Source organism: Rhinolophus sinicus, chromosome 17 (assembly GCF_057876585.1).
Source record: "Rhinolophus sinicus isolate RSI-liver-muscle chromosome 17, RSI-T2T, whole genome shotgun sequence".
NCBI classification, from domain to species: Eukaryota; Metazoa; Chordata; class Mammalia; order Chiroptera; family Rhinolophidae; genus Rhinolophus; species Rhinolophus sinicus.
The window spans coordinates 132,808,933-132,835,251 of NC_142517.1; the positions used below are offsets into that span (position 1 = coordinate 132,808,933).

Genomic DNA, 26,319 nt, shown 5'->3' on the forward strand with positions numbered 1-26,319 from the left:
ATCAATATTTAAAGCAATTAAAGCCCAAAATCAAATATTCTTCCCCTTGGGTATGAAAAGCCCAAAGAAAGTAGAGTTCATTTTGTATTGTGCGCTGTCTGACTTGACGATGTTTTCCTAATGGCTGGATAGAGTTCGGTTGCTTTAGAAGCCACAGCCTGCGTTGTCCATCACCAGAGTACAGGCAGCTCTTCTGGAACACAGGAGCTGAATTTGTTCCATGTTAAGCCTGGCATGCACCTGACTTTTCAGAGCTCAAAGCTGCATTAGAACATAAAAAATTATTCTAGTCCTGCCACAAACCTGACTGTGTAGAAACTAAGGCAATCCCTAGTCCTCAAGCCCTCATCCCAGGCAAATAAGCCTAGATCTTAGGGCTGCCAAAGAACATAGCAAAGATTCATTGATATTTGAAAGTGAATATATGGGGAAAATTCTGCTTTCAGCTCCAAAAGAAGTCAGTTACATCATGACTGCTTAAGAAGACCATACCTTTACATTTAAACTCAGTTGGGAGGTCTTTTTCAACAAAGGTTAATTTGGGCACTGTACCTTGTTTGTATCCAAGAGGGAATGGTGCCTAAATGTTCTGTCTTCATGCCAGAAAGTGGCATCTGATATACTTTCAGATGTCTTCTGGAGTTTAGACATTTACAATGAGAGTCGTCTAATCGCCAAGTCTTTTTGGAGATATTATTCATTCCCATTCAGTGACTTTAAACTTTCCTAGTTTTCATTTGTCCTTTCATCCCTGTGTCCCTGGCTCCCTGGTCCTCCCTGGCTCTTTCTGAAAGCACATTTCCATTCTCTCTGGCAGGCATTCTTACTCCAGTGTCTCACTGTCTGTTAACAGAGCCCCTTGCTGTGGAATTGACTAGGCCTATTAGAACTGCCCCTTGAGAGAAAGTTTCTCCCTTTCCCCACCTGGTTTTCAGCGGGACTAACACTAGAAATGAGGCTTCTGAAACATGTGCTTGGGTGCTTCGTAAGGACCAACATCTCTGACATATGCTCTTCAAATACAGAAAAACATAGAAAAAGCTTAGTAATGATGTAATCCAGCACCCATGTAAGGCCAATCTGTGTGTCTAGGGGGTGAAGGGAGGGTGGAGATACAGAGCCTGTGAGGCAACTGGGACCAGCAGCATCATCTTCTCTACAAAAGAGACCTGGGGTAGAAAGAGGTCAGTTAGGAGCTAGGATTAGAAAAAAATTAGCCTCTTATTAAGAGGCTGGGAGGGAAACGTTTGAACAAATGAATGTTACAGTTTCACATGGCGGAAACTTGAGACCTGCAGTTACTGAGTACATTTTACATAGTTTTCAACATTTCACATCCCTCAGTTGTCTGTCTATCTAAAGCCAGGACCTCCAAAAAAAGAAAAAAGGAAAGCAGCTCACTTTATCTGCACAAGATATATATTTACAAGCATTTTGTATTAGGTTGAATATTTAAAATAGGTCCTCAGAGGCCTATTAAAAATGTTTGCTATTAGATAATGGAGAAAGAGGATTTAGTATAATACATGGCAAGATAATTCCTCATCTTCTAAAAGGTCACTGATAAATTATCCCTAGTAGGTAATATTGTTTAATATATAACACCTCATACTTAATGGAGGTTGAAGGAAAATTAGTTCTTGTTAATTGTTATAAAATCCCACCAATCCCCATAGACAATCTCTGCATCTCAACAGCAGCCACTCATCTCACCAGTGGAGAGTCAGTGCATAGAGTGATTATGGCTCTATTATTTATAGTCCTCAATACAGTGGCGCCTCGGTTTTCGAACCGGAAGACCGTTCGAGTTCTGAGATGTTCAAAACCCGAGGCACGGTTTCCCCATAGAAAGTAATGCAAAATGGATTAATCCATTCCAGACCTTTAAAATCAACCCCTAAAACTGTAAATTTAGCATGATTTTTACCATCTAATGATACCATAGATCCATAAAATTTACGGCGTTCATAAACCGAAATGTTCGTCAACAGAGATGTTCGGAAACCGTGGTACCACTATAATGGGATAGTGATGGAGAGAAGCCACTCCAATATAGGCCCTACCCTCGTGTTTTGCTGTCACCAGAGGCAGGTTCATTAAACACAAATCTACTTGTAATATTCTGCTGTTTCACCTCCTCAGTGACCTGTTAGTACCTACAGGAGCAACCTAAACTCCTTAGGAAGGACTTGGCGGACCTCATCTCCCACAATCATCCAACGCTGAGATTCTGTCAATATCTTCATCCTCACATATGTACATTCTGTTATCTTAAATCTGCATGTCTTTTTTTAAACTTTTAAATTCTGAACAAAAGACTTACAGAAAAGTTTAAAAATGGACAAAAACTTTCTATATATCCCTCTCTCTCCCTAACATCTTAGCTAACAACAGTCCATTTATCAAATAAAAGAAATTCACATTATAATACCATTAACTAGACTAACGACCTTATTCAAATTCCACTGGTGTTTTTCACTAAACTTTTTCCTGTCCTGTGTCATATCCAGGATCCCAACTTTCATTTAGTTGTTATTTTTCTTTAGTCTCCTATAGTCTGTAACAGTTGCTCAGTCTTTCTGCGTTTTTCGTGAACTTGACACTTTTGAAGAGTACTGACAAGTTATTTTGATAAATGTTTGTCTGATGCTTTCCCATGATTGGACTTAAGTTATGCATTTTTGACAAGAACACCACAGAGGATTTCTGGTCAAGATGGCCGAGTAGGGAAACACTGTGCTCATCTCCTCTCAGGACAACATCAATTACAACTAAACCACAGAACAACCATTACTAAGAATCACCTGAAATCTAGCTGAACCGTAGCCCTACAATTACAGATTTATAGAAGAAGCCACCTCGAGACTGGTAGGAGGGGCAGAGATGTGGAACAAACTGGTCCCACACCCACATATGACCATTAACAATCGGAAGGGATATCTCAGCTGCAAATGCTTCCTCCTGAGGAATGAGGGGTTCTAAATCCTCCCAAGCCCAGGGTTTCAGTGCTGGGGAGAAAAGTCCCCATAATTTCTGGGTGTGAAAACCAGCAGAGATTGTAGCTGAATGAGACGGAGGGCAGCTGCAATCCAGGCGCTCCTCTTAAAGGAACCAAGCACAGACTTACTCACTGACAGACTCATTCGCTCTGAGCTCCAGTGCCGAGGCAACAACTTGAAAGTCACCAGGGATGTATAGTGTGTGGGCTGGAGGGGCAGCTTTCCCCCAGAAGAAGGAGCTGGCATAGGTCATTGTTTCTTTGTTAAGCCCTCCCCCTCCCTGCATGCAGATACAGGCAGACACCATTTCTGAGTCTCCATCAAACTGGCTATAACCTTTCCTATGTCCCACTCTTAGACTACACTCCACCCAATTTCTGCCCTGAGACCATGCCCTACTCAATTTCGGGTACAACCAAGCCCCTTCCAGTGGCTTTTTCGTATAAAGGGCCTACCTTGGCTCATGCTGTGGACATTCCTAAAATCTCTCAAAGGTTCACAAAACCCAAACAATCAACATCTGGCTTCAGTATGTTCCTTACCTCTGCTGAGCAGCCCTAAGCCCGGCACTAGTAGCAGCTGGTCTTGGTTCGTGCCTGGCCTCTCAAGGTGCCTCTAAGCACAGAACGGGCAGCGGCCATCTCTAAATTGCTTGGTGGCTCATGCCAGGTGGCCCCACGTAGGGCACAGACTGATGCTAAACTTGGCCTGCAGTGAGTTCCCTCCCAGGAGGCCCTATGGCTGGAAGGACCAGTGGCCAGCTTCAGACTGGGCTGGAGCAGGGCAGGTTGGGCAGGAACCAGAGCCTCGCTATAGCAAACTCTGGTCTGCAAGGTCAGCCCCAGCACAATAGTTCTTCCACTGTAGTCACAGACAGTCCTCATAGCCAATAAGCCTGAGGGTCAATACCTCCTATTGACGTGCAACCAGCAATCAAGTTTCAACTACAGCAGGAGTGCGCATGCAACCCATACCAGGGACACACCAGGAGCACCTGGCTCTGGTGATGAAGGATATTGCAACCCTGGGTACCACAGGGCACCTACTACATAAGGCTACTCTACTAAGACTGGGAGGCATAACAGCGCTATGTAGAAACAAACACAAGGAGGCAGCCAAAGTGGGGATACAAAGAAACATTACCCCACCCCACCCCCACCCCCCAAAAAACACACACACAGAACAAAACTCCAGAAAAAGAACTAAACAAAATGGAGACAAGTAATCTACCAGATGCAGTGTTCAAAACAGTGTTTATAACGGTGCTCAATGATCTTAGGGAGAACTTCCACAAAGAGATAGGAAACATAAAAATGGAGATAGAAAACATAAAAAAGAACCAGTCAGATATAAAGACTAAAATAACTGAAATGAAGAATACATCAGAGGGAATCAATAGCAGATTAGATGAAGCAGAGCATCATATCAGCAATTTAGAACATAAGGTAGCAGAAAACACCCAGTCAGAACAGCAAAAAAGAAAAAAAAAAAAAAAAGAAAAGAATCCAAAATAATGATGAGAGTATAAGGGGCCTCTGGGACAACTTCAAGCATACCAACATTAGCATCATAGGGGTACCAGAAGGTGAAGAGAGAGAGCAAGGAATTGACAACCTATTTGAAGAAATAACGATTGAAAACTTCCCTAGCCTGGCTAAGGAAATAGATATACAAGCCCAGGAAGTGCAGAGAGACCCAAACAATATGAACCCAAAGAGGCCCACACCAAGACACATCATAATTAAAATGCCAAAGGGTAAAGACAAAGATAGAATTTAAAAGCAGCAAGAGCAAAGCAGTTAGTTACTTACAAGGGAACGCCCATAAAACTATCAGCTGATTTCTCAACAGAAATTTTGCAGGCTAGAAGGGATTGGCAGGAAATACTTGCATTCAAAGTGATAAAAAGCAAAGACCTACAACCAAGATTACTCTACCCAGCAAAGTTATCATTTAGAATCGAAGGATAGATAAAGAGCTTCCCAGACAAGAAAAAGCTAAAGAAGTTCCTCACCATTAAACCAGTATTACAAGGAATGTTACAGGGACTTCTTTAAGACAATAAATAAATTAATTAATTAAATAGAATAAACTTAAAAAATCAAATGTATAAATAATGAAATGGCAATAACTATATATCTATCAACAATTACTTTAAATGTAAATGTATTAAATGCTTCAGTCAAAAGATAGGGTGGCTGAATGGATAAGAAAACAAGACCCTCATATATGCTGCCTATAAAAGACTCACTTCAGACACACAGACTGAAAGTAAAGGGATAAGAAAAAAGGTATTTCATGAAAATGGAAAGGAAAAACCAAAAAAAAAAAAAAAAAAAAAATCTGTGGTAGCAATACTTATACCAGACAAAATAGACTTCGAAACAAAGACTATAACAAAAGACAAGGACCCAGTAATCCCACTTCTGGGTAATAATCTGAAGAAACCTAAAATGCTATTTCAAGGAGACAGGTACATCCATATGTTCATTACAGCATTGTCTACAATGGCCAAGATGTGGAAGCAGCCCTGGTGGCTGTTGATGGATGAAATGAAAAGCGTAGGTGGTACATATACACATATACAACAGAAGATTGATCGGCCATGGATGGGAATGGGTTCTTGCCATCTGTGGCAGCATGGATGGACCTGGAGAGTATTATACTGAGTAGTGGAGTATGTCAGACAGTGAGACAGATGCAATGTGATTTCACTTGTATGTGGAATCTAAAGACCAAAATAAACAAACAAAACAGACACAAACTCATAGATCCGGAGAACCCTTCTGATGGTTGCGAGAAAAGAGGGGGGTTGGGAAGAGGTGAAAAAGTGGGAGAGATTAAGAAGTAAAATGTGGTCGTTACAAAGCAATCATGGGGATGTATGTTATAGGTAAGGAATATAGTCAATAATATTATAATAACTATGTATGGTGTCAGATAGGTACTAGATTCATTAAGGTGATAAGATGGGAGAGGGATTGGGGGACAATGTGGAAAAGGTGAAGGCATTCAGAAGTACAAATTGGTAGCTTCAAAACAGTCATGGGATATAAATAAAGCATAGGGAATATAGTCAATAATATGCTAATAACTCTTTATAGTGCTAGGGGGGTACTAGACTAGTCAGGGGGATCACTTCTTAAATTATACAAATGTCTAACCACTATGCTGTACATGTGAAATTAATATAAAATAATTACTGAATGTCAACTGTAATTGAAAAATTTTTAAAAAGTGGAAAAGGTGAAGGGGAATAAGAGGTTCAAATTTCCAAGTATAAAACAAATAAGTCATGGGGATGTAATTTACAGCATAAGGAATATAGTCAATAATATTGTGATAGCGTGGTACGGTGTCAGATGGTTGCTGGACTTATCATGGTGATCACTTCTTTAGGTATATAAATGTTGAATAACTATGGTATACCCATGAACCTAATATAATGTTGTGTATTAGCTGCATTTCAATAAAAATCTTTAAAAACAAGAACACCAAAGAAATGTTATGCTCTTTTTAGTGAATTATCTTATGGGGTTTATAATTTTTATATGTCTTATTACTGGTGATATTGGGCTCTATCTATTGGAAAGTGATTTCTGCTGGATTTTTCTACTGTAAAATTGTTATCTTTGCCTTTGTAGTTAATACGTTTCTTGGGGAAGTTACTTTGAGACTACTTAAATCTTATTTGTTCTAAAGATTTTACCCACTAATTTTGTTTTTATTTTTTCCCCCACTAATTTTAGCATCCAACAGTGAATCTTATCTGCAGCAAGTGTTACTGATGATTTGTTCCTCATTTTTTTCCTTAAATATCTATCCCCACTTTTTCCTCTTGGCCAATTTCTATTCATTCCACACATGCCAGCTCAAGATGGTTTCTCCTCTGGGAAACCTTTCCAGACTGCCTGAGGCAGATGAAGAATTCCTTTCTCCACACTTCCTTAGCAGCCCATAAACAGCTTCACAATACACATCACCATGTTTATCGGCTGTTTTTGTTTTCTTGTGAGTCACCTCACATGAACTTCTTGAGGGAGACCTCACCACCTCAGCATTTCCCTACCAATGCCTAGCACAGTGTCTGGTCTATAATTGTCATTCAATATATGTTTGAGGAATAAATGAATGAATGAATACATCTATTATCTTTCTAAAATTCATTTCCAGGCTGAAAAATATAGAGTTTTTGTTGTTACAGTTAAAGAATAATGCTCATTTCTAAACACATAATTCTGATTTTCTGCCAAAATTTTATGCCTTTGGGAAATTGACTTCATCGTGTTCCTGGCATCAGCCTTATTGAATCTTCTAAAAACCAAACTGAAATCCTACTTGCTGCTTCTTTTCCTACCTCCCCTGTAATTGAAGTCCATCATACAATGGCCTTTTACTCCTCCACTTGTGATTCAGTTTTTAAGTAGTATATTTTCAGGGGCAGAAAAGAAGAAACTGTTCTCTTTCATTCCTTTTCCTTAGAGTCTTCGTGTTTCCTACTCTTAATGCTGACACATGAGCTTCCTCAGTCCTTGGTGATTGTTTTCCTCCTGTGTATTTGCTTTATTCTGTAAATTGAAAAGAGGTTTCCCACAACTGCCTTTATTCCCCTGAAAAAGCAAAACAAACAATAAACACTGACTCTTTGGCTAACAGTCCTCATTATTGTTATTACATAATCAATTATTTGAATCATTAATGCAGGAGACCAGCCATGCATGTGGATGACCATGTACCCCCAGATGTGTACCCTTCCTGGCCATGCACCCACAGACACGTCAACAGTAAGTAATATAACTGTAGATGCTAAAAGGAACTTGTCCTCCATCATCATCATCATCATCATCATCATCACCATTGTCTCCATTATTAAAGCCTATACCACATTGTGTGTGGTCCACGCAGAACCATACCTACTGTTCCTAACCCCTAACACCACTCCTTTGAACCCTCTTAGCATTTCGACCCTCTTAATTCTTCATTTTGGTAGTTACTTTAGACTGTATTGTAGCCATTTGGAGTTATTATGTCACCCTTCTTGATTTACTATCTCCCTACCTGCACTAGATAAAGAATTCCTCAAAGGCTGAGATTGAGGTGTATACTCTATCACTAGTGCCTACTGCTGTGATAGAAGCTCAATAACTATTTGTGGAATTAAATTAGCTTGTCTTTCATTTAAAACAGAAAACAAAGAAACTGATAAGTTGGGGGAGGGCATGTAAGGAATCAACAATTACAGAATCATAACTTGGTATTTTCATTGATAGAATGTTATTGATGAGCAACATTTTAAGTAGAACAAGGCTGCTAGAAGTTCTGAGAAGTTAGAGACAGAAATCAACAATTGACATTTTAACAAGAAACATGGACTCTAAAATGAGACCTGAAAATACCAAAGATTCATTTGGACTTGATTTATGTAATACTTTTCTAATAGTTGGCGACATTCAACAACAGAAATAGTCTAAATGTCATTCTTTTTGCCTCCAAAGTAGTATTAGTTTTAAGAAGCTACCTCCTTTTAATTCCCATTGACAAAGTCTTAGTTCTGATCCTCATTATATTTCATCTGGATAACTGCAATACTTTCAATTGATTTTCCTGCTCTGGTTTATTCTCCCTTCAATACATAAGAGAAGGCTCCTCATTGATCATAAGACTAAATATTAATTCATTTTCATAGCATACTAGATGCCTCAATTTTGGCCACCAAACTATTTTCTTAGATTTCTCTCATTATTCTCCTTATGCAAGTTGTACTCTACAAAACTGATAGAAATGTATACTTAAAATATACACATTTCTATGTATGTAAAATATACCTTAATAATAATAGTAATAATAATGAAAATAACAATAAAATAATGTAAATCAGGCATAAAAAGTGTAAATCAGGTGCTTGCAAATCGGTAATTTCAAGAGTCTTATACCTCAGTGTTAGCTGTTTCTCATGATGACACCTATATTTTACAATATGCCACAGCCTCTCATACATCCATTATTTCTGCATCCATTTATTGACACAGATTATCTCAATAATTCTCTCCAGATTGTGAAAATTATAGTTATCAAAAAGTCATCCTTAGTTTTAGCTTCTAGACAATATAGCTTTTTAATGACCCTGGGGAACCACCATTGTGAGTTCTGCATACCACCTAAACTATATTTTAAGACAGACCACCCAACATACCCTCTATTTTGATCAAGAATCCACATTTCCATGTTGAATTATATATATATATATATATATATATATATATATATATATATATATATATCTATCTTCATAAAAAGGTTATCTTTGTCACTTCTGTGATAAAACATACCAAGTAGAAAATAAAATATTTTGTTGCAAAAGTGACTTAAAATAAGATGTAATAAAATTAATTTTTTCAGTCTTCTAAAGTATTGTTTTTAAAAAGGTATATTTTATTCCCTAATTATAAGATATATGAATATACTAAAAATATTTGAAAATATAATAAAATAGAAAGACAAAATTATCACCCAAACTTCTAATCCCAAAGACAACTGCTTTGTTTTTGAGATTATTTCTGCCATTAAATAGATACATGGATAGAAAAATAGATACGTGATAGACAGATAGACAGATGATAGATAGATAGATAATTAGAAGATAGATGATAGATAGATAGATAGATAGATAGATAGATAGATAGATAGATAGATAGATACTGTCTTTATGAGTTATTTAGACTCAAAATACTAGATGAGAAGGAATAAATATTGGCAAAAAATATCAAAATCACTCACAATTCCACCACTCGAATAAGGTAAGCATCATAAACTGGATGCCACAGAAGGCTTTCTTATTTGCTTGGTTGTCCAGGTCTTAGGAATAGAAGAATGTGTCTGGGAGTAGAATGGAGTATGGAGCATCTTCCCATCTGGTGCCATCTGCAATATAAATAATTACAGTTTTTCTTTGATTTTGGCATTAGATTATTATTGTTTTAATTTTAGTTTCTTTTTTCTGAGTTTTCAGCTTTTCCTAGTCATATACATACATACATATATATATATATATATATATATATATATATATATATATATTTAAGATTTTATTAGGGAAGGGGAACAGGACTTTATTGGGGAATAGTGTGTACTTCTAGGATTTTTTTGCAAGTCAAGTTGTTGTCCTTTCAATTGTAGTTGTGGAGGGCGCAGCTCAGCTCCAGGTCCAGGTGCCGTTATTAGTTGCAAGGGGCGCAGCCCACCATCCCTTGCGGGAGTAGAGGAGTCGAACCGGCAACCCTGTGGTTGACAGCCCACTGGCGCATGTGGGAATCGAACCGGCAGCCTTTGGCGTTAAGAGCATGGAGCGCAACAGCCTGGGCCCTTGTCCTAGAGAATCTTAAGTACTCCATTAGCTCTACCTGGAATGACATTTTTCTTACTCTTGACTTGAGTAATTTTTATTCTTCCTTAGGTTCTCAGCTTAGGTGTTAACTTTTTTTGTGAAATCTTTCTAGCCCTCTCCCCATTTTGAGCTCCAACTGCCTGAGCCACCAGGCTTAGCCCCTAGTCATATCGTTTTTGTTTGCACAGATTTAGAAGTATTTTTAAAATTTTATTTATTTATTTATTTATTTATTTATTTATTTATTTATTTATTTATTTGGGAATATTGGGGAACAGTGTGTTTCTCCAGGGTCCATCAGCTCCAAGTCATTGTCCTTCAATCTAGTTGTGGAGAACACAGTTCAGCTCCAAGTCCAGTCACTATTTTGAATCTTTAGCTGCAGGGGGTGCAGCCCACCATCCCATGCGGTAATTGAACCAGCAACCTTGATGTTCAGAGCTTGCGCTGTAACCAACTGAGCCATCCAGCTGTGCCTCTAAGCCTAATTTAGAGCTGGAAGAGGCTATCATGGAGATTGCTAGCTATTTGCCCTTTTAAATCGGAAAACTAATAATTGTAGGATGGGGAATCCCAATGAATTAGATACTGAGTAATATCTGGTATCAAATATCACAAGGGTTTCTATAAAGCCTGGGTTCTGAAGGAAGCTAAAGAGGATTTTTGAAAAGAGAAACCAAAGTAAAATGACTTCTAAAGGCAAAGAAAAACATGGCAAAAATTGTCCTATTGTTATTATACAATAACAGATTCCTATGTTGGCCTCCTCTCAGATTCCTACGTGGGGAAAGAAAATGCATTCAGCACTCCTAATAGTTTCATTGGAGTTATTCCTCCTTTCCGCTTGGTGACATTTGCTTCAGATCATTAGCAGCTAAGAAAGCAGTATGTAAGCTGCCAGGATAACTGAAGTGGAGATCCATCGTGTACTGTTCCCCACTAAAGATCAAGTTTCAAATACACAGGGATTCTAAAACAGAAGAAAAAGGAGTCACATACGAGGAAAGTAATGGGTGCTTTCTCTCAACAATATAATTTTGTTGGGTATAGAAATAATGTCCTTCACTTCCGAGAGAGAAATTTTTAATAGAATTTGCTTGACTCTTAAATCTAAGTGACACTTCTTCAGGGAGAGACTTGCACGTTAGTCATTGCCAAATAAGCTACATTTATGGAATCATAAATGGTACTTAGCTTGGAGAAGAGGAGTAATTTAATCAGAAATGGAATTTTAACCCTCTAAATATTCTGAAGGGCCCCTGCGAAGTTTGACCTTGTGAAATCTAATACAGCTCACAGACAATAGAAAAATGCTTAGGATTTCAGATAAGAAATAAAACAATGTGGAACTAGACATCTTCGTACTTAGAGGAAGAAGAGTATTGGACAAAATGCCCTCTCTCATACACCTCAAGTCAAACTCTGACAAAGCTAATTCTCTGCCTACATCTGCTTCGTAGCAACTGAGCAGCTGAACATGGGTAGAGAAAAAACACACAGCTGTACTAACTGGAATCATTTCATTTTCAGGATCATAGACCTGTATTTGTCCCCTTGTCAAGCTATCCTCACAATGACAGGTGACACTTCACAGTGCCAGGCTGTTTTAATCTCCCAAGAAACCCTATGATGTAAGTATACTATTATTATCCCAATTTACGGTCAGGAAACTGAGATACTTAGGTGCTAAGTAAGTTACAAAATAAATAATCATAAGTGACACTGCCAAGATTGGATTCCAGTCTGTCTTTAGGATCTCCTCTGAGTATCCAGTACACTATACTGCCTCTACCATCTTTTCTCATTTCCCTAGTAAACTTGCTTTTCCACTATTTGAGAACATTATTTACAGACATTCTCTTAAAATCTACAGAAATAATTCCCCTTTCTTCAGTTTTAATCGATGACCTTGGTTTTTATTTTCCCAATAAAATAAAAGTATTCAGAAGATAATGCTCTCATTTTTTCTATCATACCCAAATCAGTATCCACATACCCAAGGTTTTTCCTGAAACAGGAGGTAAAACATCCTTGCTCAGATAGAGATGTTAAAACTAGTATCTCCAAAAGTACAGATTTCTGTCCCCTCTGGCCTGTGCAGAAATTTGACTGCTACATCTACTTCACCCTCCCAGTTGCATCATTCCTATTGGCTTATGCGGTAGAGGCCATGAGGCCCACAAAAATTTCATTTGCTCTTCTACATTTTCCACTTCCTTAGTAGGTCATGTGATTACTTCTAACCAATTAAATGTTTCTTCTGACCAATTAAATCACTTCAGACTACAAGAATGAAAGTCCCAGTCCCCTTTCCTAGTCTTTCTCTTCTACTATAGATACTGAAGAGTCTGTATATTTGACATCATGCAGACATAAGGCAATGGAGCCCCAGTCAGACCATGAGCCTGAGAAACTATGGGTAGCAGAACATCCAGCTGACTCTCCTTGAGCATGTATAATAGCATAAGTGATAAATAAACCTTTGTAGTAGTAAATCACGGGGATTTGAGGCCTAGTTTGTTATTACAGCATAATCCAGCCTATCCTGACTAACAGAGGATACAAATAAGTTGTAAAAAAAATAAAAATCTCTTGATCCAAAATTCCCTTCCAGCTATTGTCAATTTATTCTTCTCTCTTTGGAGAAAAAAATCATTGACTGTATTATCTACATTCAGTCCCTACTTCCCAACCTTCCATTTTCTTTTTAACTCTATAATCATGCTTTTTCCCTCACTAATCACTTTTATCAATATCACCAACACCTTTATCTCACTAAATTTTTTAGTCAATTCAGTGTCATTATATTATTCAACCATTCAGTGAGATTTGAAATACTCCCTTCACTTTATTCTCTGTGAAGTTTATTTATTTCACCGATGGCTTCTCTTTAGTTGTATTCACCAGTTTCTTTTCCTCTACCCTTTCCTGGTTATTGTCCTGCCCATTCTTTGTTCTTAGTCCTGTTCTGTCTCCATCAGCAACCTTCCAACACAGTACTCTCATATAGCATTCACATGCTCACGATGCCCAATTTGTATTGCAGAGCTCTCTCTGAGCACAGATTCATCCCTAACTGAGCAGTTAGTAGCAATAGTAGTAGTTTAGAGGTATATAAAACATAACATGTTCAAATAAAAACTCTTTATTCCCACCTCCAACCTTCTCCCACCACCCCCTACCCCCACTCCCACCCCCACACACACATACACACAAACCAAATCTGCTTCTTCACTGTCTTCCAACACTCATCCATTCGCTAAAACTCAACCAGGGTCTGTGCACAGATGAAGGCTGTGCACGGAAAAATTCTACATGGCTCCATCCTCTCCATTATCTCAAATCCTCTCTCACCTCAGCTCCCCCCATATTTAATCCATCAGAAAGCTCTGTTAGGTTTACTCTCAAAGGATATCCCATTCTCATTACTTCTGTTCACTTCTTCAAACATCACACTCCTCTAAGATACCATGTTCTTCTCAGACTTTCAAAATTGACTCACAACTGGTCTGCTTGCTTCTACACTTGCCGCACTACAGTATATTCTCTAGATAGTCACCAGAGAGCTTTGCAAACCACCCATCGGATTACGGCCCTTCCCCGGAAGTACTCTTCCACTGCCTCTCATCACATTAGAATAACAGCCCAGCTTCTTCCCGTGGACTCTCTTGGCCTACATAACTTGGCCTCTGCTACTCTTCAGCCTTAATTCTTGCTTTGCTCCTTCTCACCCTCTCCACTTCAGCCACACTGGCCTCATTGAGCTCCAAGCTAGTTTCCGCTCCAAGAACGTGATACCTGTTATTCCCCTCTTATGCTACTCCCTCTCTATTGAACACTGTTTTGTTACATCTTTACATCACTTATTCCTACATATCTTCAGATCGCTGCTCAAATATCATCTCCTCAGAAAAGCATACCCTGACATCCATTCTAAAATAGCCTTTTCATTCTCTATGTTCTTTCTCCTTCATTTTCTTGGTAGCACCACATTCTGAGAGTATATCCTCATATATACTTCTTTGTTCACTATTTAGTTTGTCTTCTCTACTAGAACTTATGTGCAGGAAATCTGTCTTGTTTGTCATCTCTAGTGCTCAGAATAGGACAATCACTACTGCATTAATGAATGAATTAATAAGTCACATATATCTAATTTTACTGTATGTGGTTCCCTTAGAATTCTATCATATTTCTTCAGATTTTAATTCCCCAAAAAAAAGGACAGATCCACTGAAGCAAAAAAATCTCTCTGACAGAGAAGATCAGGAACGATCCCTAGCCGAACAAAGGTCAATTCTACAAATAGTTGACAAATTGGCTAAGTTTTGGTCAATTCATTTTTTAAAGTCACCTCTTGAATGTGTAGATTTTTGCAGTCACCGGATCAGCCATGCAGTCAATCCAGTTCAGTCTCAGAAGGGGGAAATAGATTGAATGTTTTAAAACCTCTATTTTTTATTCTCCCAACATGGTCAGTCTACACTATAGACAATTTCCAAACAAACCATTAACTTCATGAAAATCTCTGTAGGTGTTAACCTTGTTGTGTCTACTTTTGCTGCATGATTTCCTTTTCACGTTCAAGTACTTAGAAAGCACATTTGCCCTTGTTACTAGAAAAACTATTGTCAGACAATTGATTAGAATCTCTTCTAATCCTCTTGTTTTCTGAATTCATATTAACAGAAGGGAAAGAGACCAACAACCTCATCTGCAGTGATTCCAAATAAAGCCTCATCTTCATCTTCACATTTGAGCATTAAGTTTAAGAGCAAAACTCATCACAGAGCACAGAAAAGGGGCACATTTTAGCAGTTAAGTGTCAGGCCGACTTGATCCGAGCTAAATGCTTTGTAATCTCTCTTTAAACAAAAGCTTTAGCTTTTGTAATCCTCCTCTTTATCCATCCCTATGAAGCCTCCTGAGTGAGGGTGAAGCTGCTGCACATGTCATTTTTATACCACCTAGAGCTCTGCCCACCAACTGCTTTCCAAGGGTGATGGTAGTAGTGCCAACTTAGCCCAAGTGTCATGAGTCATGTTTCCTTCCCCTTGGTGACACCTGCCCAAGCAAAGCCAATGCATCCTTTCTTTTATTCTCAGTGCACACATGTACTGCTACTGAGAAGCCAGCCAGCCACGGGCCTGGGCTCATTAAACCATGGCTGAGAGACTACTGTGTCTGTCTGCACCTTCTGTTCTTAACATTCCAAGAAAAGCCTTCCATTTGTCATGTAAATACTCACTGTTCCACACTGTACCCCTGGCTCCACCCAAAGTCTGGTGTCTTTAATCACTGTGGACTTTCCAACAGGCATATTTAATACATGCTGATGAAAGCCTGCATATAGGAACAATGAGAAGCTACATTTCGGATAAAAATGAAAAAGTAAAAATATATAACTATGCAGAAACATCAGAGAGAGCATGCAACTTGCAGCACCTATTATAGCAGGACCATGTAGTCACAGGTGTGTGCACACAAGTATACACACACACGCACACACACGTAAGAACTCCTCCACAACAGAGCGGTTACCCTTCTATCTTCCCACAAGCCTAAGCTCTACTATTTGTGGAAGAGAGAAACAGTCTCTGGATAAAGCCTTATAAGATAAAGACCAATTTTGATTTTATCTCTGATGTATAACCCTAGGCTCAGACTCATTGATAAGAAAGCTGCTATAGCTGGGAATAAAATGAACTGGATTTTCAATAAGTAGCCTGTTTTAATGGAAAAAGCATGGGCTTTAGCATTAAATAGACCTGGCTTTAAATCCCTCAGATGCCACATATTAATTGTCCAGCTAGCTGTGAGCAAGTACCTTAAATTCTCTGAGCCTCAGTTTCCTCATATGCATAAAGCTTCTTGGAAATATTCAAAATGATGTGTTTAAAGGGGATGGAACAGAGTAAGATGTCAAAAAATGGTAGGTAGCTTCTACTGTAGGTCAACTCTTACTCTCATTGGACAAGACATACGATCTGGTTAGGCTCTGGTTTTTTCCTCAAAGAATCAATTCTCATGCTCAAAGATTCCAAACTTAGTGCTTAGACTCAGGGAAGGAGGGCTGATGTCAAAAATCAGGATTTTTTTCAACAAGAGCTGATGAATCTCCTCCTTTTCCTTGGTGTTCCTGGATGGAAGGTGGGCAAAAGTCTTGTCTCCATGTTTGCACAAGTATTAATGAAATGGGGCAGGATAATGATAAGTACTTAGGGAAGAAAGTATAAAATCTCCTCTCATCTTGGCTTTGTTTTCTCCATACCTGTCTCTATCTATATCTCTCTCTCTTTTTCTCTCTCTCCCTCTCTTCAAATGGAGAATGTCATATCTCGGCTTTACCTTTCAGAAGATCATTAACATGAACACCTCTATAAAACTATATACAAACATAAGTTATTATTGCTAGCTATGTAATCATTATTGCAGGCATAATTATAAATCACAGTGTCACCAGTGTCCCTTGGATATAAGTTATGTTCAACCTTGGACGGTCCTAGAAAGTAGTAATTGAAGAAATGTTAACGTTTCTAAAGTTCTCTATACAGAGAATATTGATTGAAGAGATCATACCATCCTGCTCTGGAGAGTTTTCTGTGGATACTCTTTTCTACACCCATATTTAATTTGTATTAGGCAATTTCATCTGCCGCCCAGAGATGTCACTTGCTTCCTACAAAGGAAATGCATGCAGCTGGACTCAATGTCATCATTTTTTAAAAGAGTGCATATACAAGGACACTCTTGATGCTTTATTTAAAAGGTGGGTAACAGAATTTAGATGAGATTAGTCAGTGTATATCAATAGATAGATAGATAGATAGATAGATAGATAGATAGATAGATAGATAGATAGATAGAGACTGGACAATAAATCACAAACTCATCCTAGAAAAAGTGCTACATACCTCATTGCTGAATATCATTATGGTCACCTTTGAAGTACTCCCCCTGGGAAGCTATGCACTGATGCCAGGGCCTAGCCCCCCTTCAAAGCAATTTTGGGACTCTTTTTCTGGAAAGGCCATCAGAGCTGTCGTTGTATTACCCTTGATGTCCTGGATGTCATCAAAATGTCTTCCTTTCAATATTTCCTTTATCTTTGTTTAAAGAAAGAAGTCATTGGGGGCCAGATCAGTGAGTAGGGAGGGTGTGCCAATGCAGTTCTTTGTTTCCTGGCTAAAAACTCCCTCACATACAGCGCCATGTGAGCTGGTGCATTGTCGTGATGCAAAAGCCATGAATTGTTGGCAAAGAGTTCAGGTCATCTAACTTTTTCATGCAGCCTTTTCAGCACTTTCAAATAGTAAACTTAGTTAACTGCCTGTCCAGTTGGTACAAATTCATAATGAATAGTCCCTGTGATATCAAAAAAGATTAGCAACATCTTTGCAACAGGTTCGCAAACTAATTGTCATACCATAGATAGACATTATTTTGAGTTGACTACCTAGCATTTTCCACATGTTTTCAGGTGATCAATCTATCCCCAAATTTCCTTCAAAAGACAAGAACATTCGTTCTCATATTGAGTACAGTAACTATAATAGCAAACCAATACCCACAGGGTAAAACTATCTCTCATGCTGCTGAACAATTGGTGAGTTCCACTGACCTGTCTTTCTTTAATGAAGAGAACTATATTAAATTATTAAAGTTGTCTTCCAATTGCCTGAATCCCACTTGTTTTCCAGCTTAAAGGGGCTTTATGAGTCAAAGTGATAACTCTACACATAGCACTTTTTGTAAATTAGTAATTATTGAAAGCCAGAAGCTTCAACCACAGAACAAATGCTACAGATAAGATGGAATACTACAAATTATACCTGATCCCTACTTGACGCATCTTTAACAATATTTTGATTTGTACTTCTGGATAGGTGTAGTAGTTTTCACTTACTATAAAACAAATTACCACAAATCTAGTGGTTTAAAATAACACATATATTGATCTCACAGTTTTTAGTGGGTCAGGATTTTGGGCACCTTTTAACTGGGTCCTTTGCTTAATATCTGACAGGATGCAATCAAAGTGCCAGCCAGATTGAGTTCTCATCTGAAGGCTTGACTGGGAAATTACCCACTTCCAAACTCACTCCAATTGTTGGCATAATTCATTTCCTTGTGGTTATAGGGCTGAGGGTCCTGGCTTCTTACTGGTTGGAGGCTAAATGGGCCCCTCATCTCCATTCTCAAGTCTGGCCATTTGTTCTCACACTAGTCTCTTGCCAGGCTGCCATTTTTATTCTTCTCCATCTATCAAAATCTGTCTAAGCCTTCGGGGTGCATCTTCAGTCCCTGCAACTCTTCTCCTCTACTCCAGTGGTCTCAAACCTGGCTGTATAATAAAGTATCTTGGGATTTTTTTGTTTTTTAATTAATGTCCAGATCCCAAGCATGCTTATTTAATGGGTCTAGGATGAAGCACAGCACTGGTGTTTTAAAAGAGGTCCCCAGGTGTTTCTAATGTGCAGCAAGGTTTGCGGACCATTGAATTCCATTCAACTTGAATCATCGTATTCCATTTTGTAATTTAATTACATGTCCATGTTTAAATGTCTCAGCTTAAAATGAAAAAGCCTCTTGTTCTTCCAATTATGGATACTTCTTTGCTCATCTGGTCAAGAAGTCCTTTTCATCTTTAAAATATAAAACAGATTCGGTTATCTTGAGCTTATGTATAAGGAGGGAGAGTGTCACTTTGAGGCACGGGGTTGAGAACATCCCTTACTGTTAAATAGTCACCATGTGCAAAGAATATCAGAGCCTTACTTTTCAGCAGAGTAGGAGTTAACTATGTGGTGGGATTTAAAGGGTTCTTGGCAGAGCCTTTGATTTAAATATCTGTTTCACTCTTGGTGCCACATTAACCAAACTTCTGTCGTTAGAGATTCATTTATTTGGATTAAGCTTTCACCTTTTTAGAAGCTTTTCATTAGTCATAAATAATCCTAGAAGGATTCATTAAGACCTTTCTGTGAAACAGCTCACCAGGTCACTGTTGCTTGTGACAAGAGGAGGCATATACAATTATCATTTATAAGAGCCTTTATTCTGTCTCCTTCTCTAGATTGTGCCCTCTGCAAAGGCAAGGCTGTACTTGTATTAACTACTACACCCCCAGCACCTAGCTCAGTATCTGGCACAAAGCAGATTCACAGTATTTTTGAATAAATGAATGATTGATGAATAAAAGAATGAATGAATAAACACACTCGAGCAAAACTGTGGACATAATGAATCATGAATCCTGAAAGAAAGAAAAGGAAAAAAAATATATAGAATTCTTCGGGGAAAAACATTATGATGTCATAATTTTTCCAGAAGTCTGAAACTCCGCACATCTCATAGAGAAAGTACATTAAAAACAACTCACTAGTAGATCCATTTTGAGGCTGTTTGACTTATTTGCTTGGATTTCCCTCCATCTTTCTTCTTCAATAATGTAATAATATGAACAATCAGAGCTGCCAATTATTGAGCTTTTACTAAGAACTAGATATTGTATTAATTATTTAGGTAATTTCATTGATCCTCCCAATAACTCTATGAGGGAAGAATTTTCATTACCAAATTCCAGGTGAGGAAACCCAAGCTTACAGGGGATATATAAATTGTGACAAGCAAATGGCAGACATGGGATTTGGGCCACAGTCTGTCTGATACCCTGGGGTTTCACTCGCTCCTGGTACTCCTCCTTCCATCTGTTTCCTTGACCCAAACACATGCCCTTTATCTTTCTTCCTGTTTCATGTAGTCATACATACACATGGGACGTGAGGATGCAGTTTACCCTGTCTGAATGTATGGTGGCCTGGAGAGGTCTGAGTTAAGAGGATCAAGGCAATATTCTAACAATAAGGATCAATGCAGCTTTTGGAATTGTACACCAAACCCACAGAGTTTCTCAGCAGCCAATCTATACAGGAAAATATGCCGAGGTCTTAATACATCTTGTCCCTCAAGGGAAAAAGAGAGCTCTCCTACAGTGATAAGGAGACATAGAATCTAAAGAAAAATATTCTCAGTCCCAATTTCACATCCAATGCAGAAGAAGAATGATGACAATCCTTACAGAGACCTATGATGAGAGTCAAAAGCATGATATCAGAATGCAATTTTGTATCTCTCATTTAGATGGTATAATACATGTCGGGGTGGTTTTGCATGGTAGCACGCTCTCTCTCTCTCAGATAAAAATGATATTCTCTATTTAGTGACTGGAGGCTGAATATCCTGGAACCCTGATTCTGGCTATTTCCTCAGTCCTACAACTACAAGGAGTTGCATTCTGTCAAAGACCTCAATGAGCTTAGAAGTGGATCCTTCTCCTGATACTTCAGACATGCCCCCAGCTCAGTCTTGATTTTAGCTTAATGCTATCCTGAACACAGAACCAAATTAAGCTCACCCAAACTTCTGACTTACAGAACTCTGAGCTAATAAAAGAAAGTTGATTTAAGTACAGCCTAGTTAGTAATAATTTGTTATGCAGCAGTAGAAAATCAATACAGCAGCTGTGACTATATTGACTGTTGCGGCTTTCCTGAGAATCTAATTCTTCTCTCCTCCAGGACAACATCCTGTCTGTGGTTGAGGCAGGCCATTTAACCAATGATGAGTTGAAGCAGCATGTGTCACTTCTGAGGTTGCATATTTAATTAGTTGTGCCAGATACTGTACGGCTCTCCTCTGCATGCCACAGGGATCCTGGAAGCCTATGATAAAATTAAATCTCCAGTAGCCTTGGTCCTTGACTGATGCAGTGAGCAGAGATTTACTGCTGACCTCAGTTAGATATTTAGTGAGAACCAGAAGTAAATTTGTGTTATGATAAACTCCTGAGATTTGGGGTTGTTCTGTTACTTTGGCATAACCTGGTCTATTCTTAATAGTACAGAAATTAAAATATCAAGAAATATGAGTGAGATGGTGGAGGACAGATTTTAAAGAGAGAAAGTAAGTCTCTAGGTGGGTGACATTGAGCAGAAAACCCAATGAAGTGATGGAGTCAACCATGTGAAGATATGAGGAGAGAACATTCCAGGCACAAAGAACAGAAAGTGGAAAAAGCCTAAGAAGTGAGGCTTGGCAAGTAAGAGAAACAAGGAGGGTATGTCTAGAGTATAAGAATCAAGAAGTAGGAAGGAGACAAGTCACATAGGCTTATGTAGGTCATGGTAAGGGATTTGTATTTTATTCCAAATATGTTAGAACTCCATTCACATGGGACATATGTCAAGCAGCAGAGAACATCAATCAAGATGAGTGAGCTATGCAGTGGTAACAAAAGAAAACCTCAGTGGCTTAAAGCAATTAAGACTTTGCTCATGAGCGTACTGTGTGGCCATCATGGGTTTGCTAAGGACTGTGTTCTCTGTGGTAACCATCGTTATCCTCACTCTAGCACCCAGCCTGCCAGAGTCACCACTGTTTTGAACACGCTAACGTCTGTGGCAGTGGGAACAGTATATTCTGGAGGGTCTAGAACCAGTAATAGCAACTCAGTAATGCAGGAGTCACTTTGCTCACAACTTACCGGTCACAACAACCCACATAACCCCACCCACCCACAAGAAGGCAATCCTACCATGTATCCAAAGGGACAGAGGGACAGTGTGGTCAGTGGGTAGCGCTAATGGCTACTACAGAAGTGACAATATGAATCATATTTGTAAAACATCTTCTTAGCTATTATGGGGAAATGTATTATGGAGTCAAGAGCAGAAGGAAGAATATTAGTGTGGAGGCTATTTCAGGTATCCATAAAAAGTATAATAGTGGTATGGAGACAGGGGAAGGTGGAACCTTAGACTGAGGAGGGCTCCGGGCGCATGGCACGTGGCCTCCTTCACCACCGTGCTCTGACGTGGCCTGTGCCGGTGCACCTTGCACGCGCTCGTGAGTTAAGATGGGGACTTAGGGCAGACTGGTTAAGAGCTACGACTGTCTGCTCAAGTCCCTGCTGGTGGGTGACAGCGATGTGAGCAAGAGTGAGGTCCTGGAGAGCTTGCAGCACCGCACAGCCAAGTACCGCACATACTTACAGCAACAGAATAAGACGACCACCATCCTGCTGGAGCTCTGGGACAGCTTGGGCCAGGGCAGCTTCTGCACCATCTTCAGGTCCTACCCCAGGGGATGCAAGGGATTCTCCTGGAGTATGACATTAACATCCCCTGGTCCTTCCATTTCATGCATTGGTAGATCACAGACATCCACAAGCATGTGCAGGGCGGAGGGGGGCCAGAGGGGGACAGGGAGGTCTCCCTGGATCCTGGCTGGGAATCTGCTACACCTGGTCTTCAAGCGGCCAGTCTCCACGGAGCAGGCACACACCTGCGCAAGGAAGAACTGCGTGACCTAGTTCGCACAGCTGTGCATTGAGTCCTTTTATGTCACCAAGTCCTACATGGTGCTTGTGCAGCACCGAGTGGAGATCAGGAGGCCAACAGAATGTTCAGCCTGCAGAACCCCTGCTGCTGGGCCATCATCTCCTGCACCACTGTGCACCTCATTGACAAGCTCCCACAGCTCGTCACCATCAAGAGCCACCTCAGGTCCTCCTCCGTGGCCAATGGCATTCATGACACACAGATGCTCTCACTCGCTGGCAAGTAGGTTCTAGGCCTAGGGCAGCAAGGGTAACACCCTCAAGAGATTCAAGTCCATCTTCCCCCAGCCCATTCCAGAACTGTGCAGAGCAACTGTAAAATTTCCTAGCCAGGCAGGCAGGGTGCCTCGAGGTCCAGATGCCATCAGGGAGGGCTCACACTTGGGGAATGCTCCTGGACCAGCTGAGCCAATCACTATGTGCAGGGAAGATTTTGGCCACACAGCCCCTCCTGGTAGGTGTCAGGCTGTACCTGGTGGGCTTGGTGGTCTCAGCCAGAATGAGCTCCACAGAGGGCCACTGGTGCTGGTGTTGCTGATATTGCAAAACAAACAAGGCTGGAACCTGGAAGTGCGGCCGCAAAGTGGAAAAGCAGCAGCTTAACACAGCCAGGCCTCCAGTGGGAGGTCCCAGGGGACCCTGGCGGCCTGGCTTGCCTTTCTTATTTATATAGAAGATGGTTCACCTATTTAGACAGTTTCAATGGTCCAGCAGGGAAAACTCCATGCAGACAAGTGGTGAACCCACCTCAGCTGTGGGAATGAGCTTGGGCTATGTGGAAAGGGAGAGGATTGGAGACAAAGACCAATTCCTTTGTTTTGTCTTGGGTTTTCTTTGTTGTTTGTTTTTTAATTGGAATCTCATTTTAAGGTTGATCAAACACAACTTTTGTGAGGGATTGGGAATGAGAAAGAAGTTTTGGCACGAACGGCTGGGTGAATAAAGTTGTTTATTGCTAGGAGAATGTTAATGGTTAAGAGTTGGATTGGAGATGGTGGTGAGACTCTAAAGGCTTACTTTTTGTTAATTTTCAGTGCCTAGGTTTACCAAACGGAAGCCCAGGGGAAAGCTGAGGAGTCATCACCTTATAGATGATATATATATATATATATATATATATATATATATATATATATATGTATATATATATATGTATAGATGATATATATATATATATATATATATATATATATATATGTATATATATATATATATATATATATATATATATATATTATCTGAGAAATCACCATGAGACCACCTAAGAATTGAGTTTTGTAGAGAAGAGGACAAAGGATGAAACTCTTAGGTAATGTGGGTAAAAGGTATGTTTTATTATTATTTTTTAGTGTTGGAGACTAACAATGCATTTGCATTATGATGGGAAGTTGGTGATGCAGAGAAGATGTGGAGTAACTGTAGGAGAAAATTCCCTGAGAGGGAGAGAGGCATTAGAACACAATGAATGCAATCTCACTAAAAAGTGTAACATGCCAACTCAGGGACATTGTATTAATACGTAGGAGTAAATTATGACCTCTAGAAAGAAAAACTCAGTTCTGACCTTAAATTGTCGGTGATAAACTTGGAGAAAAAAGCATAAGGTGCATTGAAAATTTTTGAGAGATGACTTCAAACAACGCTAAACTTTGTACAGCTTGGGGCATAGCAGCAACATGATGTAATTTATATTGGGAAGATTAACTGATTTAGTGACACTAAAATTCCACCTAAAGAGTGCCAACTTCTTTACTAATGTCCTTTTCAAGATTCTCCTGCCTGGCTCAAATTAGAAACTCTCCCAAGATTCCCTTTAATTACAAAGCAAAGAAATATGCTCTAATCAATATGCGTAATTACGTGAAAACAATCAGCTTGTCTCTTGGAAATGTATGGAAACCACATTTTACTAGTGCTCTCCTGAGGTTTCAGCACAGCCTCTCTGGTTCCTGAATTGTTTCTCTCCTCCCACATAGCTGCAATTCTATATAACGGGAATTACACTCAACCCCCGTTTCACTCCCTACCCTACTGCTCCATGGTATCAGCCTTCACGACTTCTGAAAACGTTATTATTCCAATGTCATTAATGATCATTGTATTAGTCTGGTAAGTTTCCATAACAAAATATCACAGATTGGCTGCCTCAAACAACAGAAATTTATGTTCACACAGTTTTGGAGGCCAGAAGTACAAAAGCAAAGTGTGCACAGGGTTGGTTTCTCCTGCGACCACTCTCGTTGGCTTGCAGGCAGCTGCCTTCTCTCTGTAGCTTCACATGGTTTTTCCTCTGACTGGGTGCAAGCCTCCTGTCTCTCTTCTTATAAAGACACCAATCCTATTGGATTAGGACACTCCCCCCCCCCCAATAATTTATTTAACCTGAATTACCTCTTTAAGTGCCCTATCTCCAAAGTCAGATTAGTGGTTAGGATTTCAGCATATGAATTTAGGGGCATGTTAATCTCTAGTCCCAGTCCTGAATGCTCTTCTTATCCAATTCAAAATGATTTCACTATACAGTATTAATAATCTAATAGCTCAAACATGATCTGCTTACTACTGGTACACACTTTTATAACTCTAGTCCAGACCTTTTCTTGAGTCTCAGCATCACATGTATTTACTTTCTATTGAACATCTTACAATCTATTGAATATCTCTGACTAGGATAGACACATGAGCTCAAAAACAGTAGGCACTCAATACATATTTATTGAGTTCATTCAATTCACTCATTCATTCATTCAAAAATATTCATTGATCCTCTACTAAATAGTAGGCACCATTTTAGGTACTTGGAATACATCAGTGAACAGAAGAGACCAAAGTTCTTTATCTTCCATCATAGCACATAACACAAAATGGTCAATCAACATACTAAAAATGTTTATACAGTATGATGAAAGGTGCTAAGTGCTAAGATTAAAGAAAAAGTAGAACAAGGTAAGGAATGTGAGGGATGGGTCAAAGGGGAAGGTTGAAGGATTAAATTACATGGTCAAGGAAGGTTTGAAGATGGTGAGTGAATAAATATAACTATGCCACAGGCATCTCTAATATAATAATTCCAAACTCTCCCTTCACCCCATCTCCTCCCTAGAATTCCAATGTGATTGCCATTCATTCTTCTAGTAGGTTTATCATATAAATTTATCTGCCAAACTGGGAGACACTAGAGAATAAAAGGATGGTATTGCAGACATTAACCAGTGCAGCCCCAGGCAAACTTGGATGTTTGGATGTGTGGGTGATGAACTGTCACCCCAGGCAGAAACCGGGGCAGTCATCCTTGCTTTATCTCACTCCCACATCCCTCTCTTGCCCCCATCTTCTCTCAATGGATCACCAGGTCCTTTTGATATTACCTCCAGAATCTCTTCTCCATTTTTACCACTGCTGTCTTAATTCGGAACCTCCGGATCTCTGACTAGGATAGACACATGACCTCAAAAATGTTTCCTTTGTCTTACCATCTCTTCCCCCTCAAATCTCTTCCCTAGATCTCAGACAGAATTTTCTTAAATAAAATCTAG

General features: G+C 39.4%; 1 pseudogene; it reads left to right on the forward strand.

Moving 5' to 3' along the window:
* The first annotated feature begins 22,300 nt into the window (after window positions 1-22,300).
* LOC109458692 (ras-related protein Rab-40C-like) lies at window positions 22,301-23,112 on the forward strand (annotated as a pseudogene).
* The last annotated feature ends 3,207 nt before the right edge of the window (window positions 23,113-26,319 follow it).